Raw genomic sequence first — 6,000 nt, forward strand, 5'->3', positions numbered from 1 at the left:
ATTCCTCTACACCCTGACTCTTACATTCTGTTTGCCTTTACTTGGACTGATCCGGACACTAATGCAGCCCAGCAGTTTACGTGGACCATCCTGCCCCAGGGGTTCAGAGACAGCCCACACCTGTTTGGACAGGCGCTGGCTCGGGATTTAGCTGCATGCGATCTTGAGACTAGTACTCTCTTACAATATGTAGATGACCTACTCCTCTGCAGCCCCTCCCTGTCTGCCTCAAGAAGACACACAGCTACCCTCCTTAACTTCCTTGCCATGAAGGGATATCGTGTCTCCCCTACTAAGGCTCAACTTCACTCTCAGTCTGTAGTCTATCTTGGCATCACCTTGACTCCCACCACCCGAGGTCTCACCCTAGATCGAACTCAGACCATCTGCAGTCTCCAACCACCTACCACCGCTGATCAGATTCTTTCTTTCCTAGGTCTAGTAGGCTTCTTTAGACACTGGATTCCCAATTTTGCTCTCTTAGCCACACTACGAGGCTGCAAAAGAGACTCCCACGGGACCTCTGACATCCCCCAACACCGTCAAAAGGGCTTTCTGTACCCTTCGAGATGCCCTCATCTCCTCTCCCCCTCTCGCTTTACCCGACTCCAGACGCCCCCTCCACCTTTTCACTGATGAAAAGCACGGTAATGCTGTTGGTGTGTTAACTCAACCTGTGGGGCCTATATACCGCCCCATGGCATAGCTCTCTAAACAACTGGACACCACCATCAAAGGCTGGCAGCCCTGCCTCCGGGCACTGGGCGCAGCAGCTGAACTCACCCAGGAGGCTACTAAGCTCACCCTTTCCCAACCCATCACTGTCTTCTCCTCCCACAGGCTCACTGAGCTCCTTTCACATAAATCTCTTCTCTGTTAAGTCCTTCCTGCCTACAAGAATTTCACCTCCTGTTCATCGAAAACCCTTCAGTCACTCTTTTGCCCTCTCCCCAACTCAACCCAGCCACTCTACTGCCAGCTCCAGCGACACTTCCAGAACCCACCCACTCTTGTACTGAACTAATAGATTTCCTCAACAGGCCTCGAGATGGATTATCAGATTCTCCTTTAAAAGATCCAGATCTAATACTCTTTGTAGATGAGAGCTCTGTACAGGGACCCGACGGACGACAGCGGGCAGCCTACGCGGTGGTCACCACCTCCTCCACCCTAGAAGCCCAACAGCTGCCAGAGGGCACCACCTCCCAGAAAGCAGAGCTCATTGCCCTCACGCGGGCACTCACTCTGGCCCAGGGAAAACACGTAACTATATATACTGACTCTAAATATGCTTTTCTTATCACCCACAGCCACTCTGCCCTCTGGAAGGAAAGGGGCTTCCTCACTACCAGGGGCTCCCCCATAATCAATGCTACCCTCATTTCTAAACTTTTGCAGGCATTACAGCTTCCCGCTGAGGAGGCTGTGGTACAGTGTAGGGGCCATCAAACCTCTCAGGACCCGGTGGCCTTAGGAAATGCTCGGGCTGATGCGACAGCTCAAAACCTCCCCCTGGGAGCCTCCCCCTCTCCTCCCATGTTTCTCTCCACCTCCTTGAAACCTCCCTACACTCCTGAGGAAGAAAAGACCCTCCTCAGAAAGGGTGGAGACGTGTGCAACCAGGGATGGATATTTCTCGGAGATAGAATTGCCTTACCAAAAGGACAGGCTGAAACTCTCCTTTCTGATATCCACTGTTCCTTACACATAGGGCCAAAAGCTCTCTATCAGTTCTTTTTTTTTTTAATAAATAAATTCTTATTTTAATGGGGTGACATCAATAAATCAGGGTACATATATTCAAAGAAAACATTTCCAGGTTATCTTGTCATTCAGTTCTGCTGCATACCCATCGCCAAAAGAGAGATCGTCCTCCGTCACCCTCTATCTAGTTTTTTTTGTACCCCTCCCCCTCTGCCGGGGTCCAGCCCCGGGGGGGATCCAGGGGTCCCACAGGAGGAGACGGCGTCGGCGAAATCGAGTGACAGAGCCGAATTCTTTTCTTTCTCTTTATTCTCTGGTTAGCATTTACTGCCAGGCATCTCTCTTTAAATGCTAGTATAGGTCCCTTTTTATACACACACTGAGTTACAATTACATGGTGTTAATTATTGCTTTTGTTTCACTATGTTTACATGTTTTCAGAATACAGCTAATTTATATCTATAAATCACAAACCAGGTAGCAAATCATTCAAAATACAAAATAACTTGAATAGCGATAACAACATCGGTAAAAGCTTTTAAAGTATTAGTACTAATAGTTAACGAACTTTACTGCTGTTGTGAGTCAAGGGGCAGAGAGAGATTAGCAGACGAAATCATTAAGGACTAACAATGGACCACCGCTTGCTCAGGTAAATGGCTTTGAGTTTTGCAGTGTCCTACTTTTTCTCACAAGATTCTAAAAGGCTTGCCTATAAAGAAATTGACATAACATTAAGAATAGCTTTCACCCAAAGATATACAGAGTGCACTTGCAAGATAGCCTAGTAGCAACATAAGACATTAACTGTTATTACTTCTATGGATTCCCCTACATTTCTCTCATTATCAAAGAATTTTGGAAAGTATATAAATCTCATGAGAACATCTCATTGAGAAAGCCTAGCAATTGCCTTTAGTCAAAAGACAATTCTCTTAGTAAAACATTCTTTTCTTGCTGACTACGCTCTCATCCTAGGCCACACAATGGGCCATTCTACTATACCTTACCTAAGATACTATTGTCTAGTCAAATATTACTTATTTATTATATTTAAACACTAGTTAAGTCTAACTCTATTCTTCTCAGAGTGTACCACTATCTGCAGATCAAATAAGCAAGAAGAAAGGAATGTTTCTCTACTCTATCACATGAAAAGGCTAGGGAGGAAAAATGTTGAATTAAGTGAAGGCTGAAAGGTGCTCTGTGCACAGCCACTGCCTCCTACCCATTCACAAGTCACGATCTATTCTTTCTAACATGATTAAGAAGGAATTCTCCTACAGACTTAACCCTTTAACGAGGGATATCATAGCCAGCCTCTTATGTCTATGAGCCCAGTTCAAGGGGCTTACAGGCTTTTCTGTGGAACTCACACCCTCTGTCTCATTTCCAAAGAAATCACTACGAATCTACAGGGAAAGCACGGTACTATTATCCCTGTGCTATAAATAATAGCACACACCCAGAAAAGGGGGGATATAAGGCCAGATTAATTCAAAAAGTCAAAGGGGGAAGTATTGTTGTGTCTCTCCTTTGGGTGACTTTGTTAACCCACAGCCATTGGTCTTCTCTGCTGTGACTTTGTCAATCAGCAGTTTTTGATCTTCTTCTGCTGTGACCTTGTCAACCAGCAGTTGTGGGTCATCTCCTGCTGTGACCTTGTCAGCCAGCAGTTGTTGATCGGCTCCCGACACCCCTCCCCTTCCCCCTCTCCCTCCTTCCCTCCCCCCACCCCCCGTAACCACCACACTCCTGTCCATGTCTCTTAGTCTCGCTTTTATGTCCCACCAATGTATGGAATCCTGCAGTTCTTGTTTTTTTCTGATTCGCTTATTTCACTCCGCATAATGTTATCAGAATTCCACCATTCTGCTGTAAGTGATCCGATGTCATCATTTCTCCTAGCTGAACAGTATACCATGGTGTATATGTGCCCCATCTTCTTCATCCAGTCTTCTATTTTTTTTACAGTGATTAAAAGCCTTTAAGCAAACTCTTGGCCAATACAGCAAGAATCCATAAAAGAGTAGTGTCCTTAACATGTTCACCAAGTCCAAGTTGGCCCCAACACCATGCCAAATCCCTGAGAAATGCAACCCAACCACAGTTCAGTCTGTTAGGAGCTGTCACAGGGAGCAGGAGTCCAGGAAAAGTCCACACAGGAAAAGTCCGCATGGCACTGAAATTGTTGTCACCATTCTATACTTTGCAGCTCATGTCCAAGTCCCAGTGACAGCTGCTTCTAGCTGGTAATGATTCAGGTAGACTGGAAAAGCCATTTGCAGCATGTGTGGATATGGAGCTTCTGTTCTCCTCTGCCTGGAGAGTTGAGACCAGGTTGCTTTTCCCTGGAGCTCTGCGACTGTGGCATGGTAAAGAGAACCTTGGGATACACTAAGCTGGGTGGCAAAGGTAAATTCATAATACAAGTTGGCAAAAGGGGGAAGGAGAGCTTTACATTAGGAGTAGGTCCCAGCCTGACATATGAGTGGGGCATTGAGGTAGGAGGGATAAAGGAAACACTATATATTAAGCAAAGCAGCAGAAAATAGGACTATCAACACCCACAACAGAGATCTTTGAGGGAAGAATAAAAACCTGACTATTCAGGCAAAACATAGTTAAGTGGCCCTTGTGCAAATGAGATCAGTTTACCTGCTTCTTGGAAGAAATACCCTAGGCTCGTCCACAGTGTCATAGATGGGGCCGACGGCCCTGGGCACCTTCAGCCTTCAGTGGCAAACCCCAGCTTTCTGGGCAAGGTTAGGTCATAGGTGGCTGGAGCAGGGCTGGAAGAGACTGAACCCTCCCTTAGAGGAGCGAGGGGGAAGCCTACCTTCCAGTGTCCCTGTTTCCTCACAGCAGAGGCATGTAAGCCTGGCAGGCTTTAGCTCAATGACCTTCCTTTCCACTATTGAAGCAGGACCCAGATGGCATCCTATGAGACCCCTTTGGGGCATTGGAGCCTTTAAGGGTGTATCCTAAAAGCTGGTAGTTCCCCTGATCTCTATTGGGCTTTTTCTGCCTCTAGGTATCTTAAAAGCCATGCTCAGAAGATCTCGCTGAGGGGTTTGAGGATCCCCATCCGCCTATATAAATCTTTTCCATATATCTGGAGCTATTTGGAAAAAGACAAAACAGTGTTATTAGCTGGATCTAATAAAGAAGGTAGTAGTTTGCAGGCGAAAAAGATTTGGTGTCTCCTGTTCATCAGCCTTCAAAAGAAATGTAAATTTTTTTTTTTTTAAGTAAAAAGCATGATATGGTAGACCCATAGGAGTCATTGGCCTGGTGTGCAGGATTCCCGGGTATGATTCCTGGCCAGAGCACACAGGAGAAGTGCTCATCTACCTCTCCACCCCTCCCCCTCTCCCTCCCCTCCCTCCTCTCTGTCTCTTCCCCTCCCGCAGCCAAGGCTCCACCGGAGCAAAGCCACCCTGGGCACTAAGGATGGCCCCATGGCCTCTGCCCCAGTTGCTAGAATGGCTCTGGTTGTAACAGAGCTACACCCCAGATGGGCATAGCATCCCCCCCTGGTAGGCATGCCAGGTGGATCCCGGTCAGGCGTATGCGGGAGTCTGCCTGACTGCCTCCCCATTTCCATCCTCAGAAAAATACAAAAAATAAATAAATAAAAGAAAAAATACAACAAACAAAAAAAAAAAAAAAAGAAAAAGAAAAGAGGAAAAAAAAAAAAGAGCATTCCCTTTTGTTAAAGCTCCAGGGAGCATTGAGTGAGCTTGAGTATGTCCTATGAAACATGGAGCTCTATGTTGACCTATAAGTCTTTGAAGAAGGAGGAACTGCTGAAATAGTTCATCAGCATTTGTCCCTAGGACAGCAGTCTTTATAGTGGAAACACCATAAGTAAATATTTGCTGTCTGTCTGTAGATTAAAGGGGGAATATGGCAAATGCTGAAAAGCCATGCTCTTTGTGCCCCTCCCCTCCCCCAACCCCCTCCCTCTCCTCCCCCCACCCTGTACCCCCAACACTCTCAATGTTCCCAGGTCGATGCTTTATCCACTGCGCCACCAGAGGTCAGGCGTCCCCCCAACACTCTCTATCAGTTCTAACAACCACTCTTTTTCTCCCCAGGCCTCCAGCAGACTATCGAAAAGGTACACGCAGCATGCACTATCTGTTTCGAAGCCTCTACATAACGGGGACTCTGCCCCCGCTTCCCCACTCATCAGCTGAGGGGGCACGTGCCAGGCCAGGATTGGCAAATTGACTTCACTCATATGCCCCCTCACAAAAAAACTCCGTTATCTCTTAACTTCTGTTGACACCA

The sequence above is a fragment of the Saccopteryx bilineata genome, chromosome 1 (assembly GCF_036850765.1).
Source record: "Saccopteryx bilineata isolate mSacBil1 chromosome 1, mSacBil1_pri_phased_curated, whole genome shotgun sequence".
Taxonomy (NCBI): domain Eukaryota; kingdom Metazoa; phylum Chordata; class Mammalia; order Chiroptera; family Emballonuridae; genus Saccopteryx; species Saccopteryx bilineata.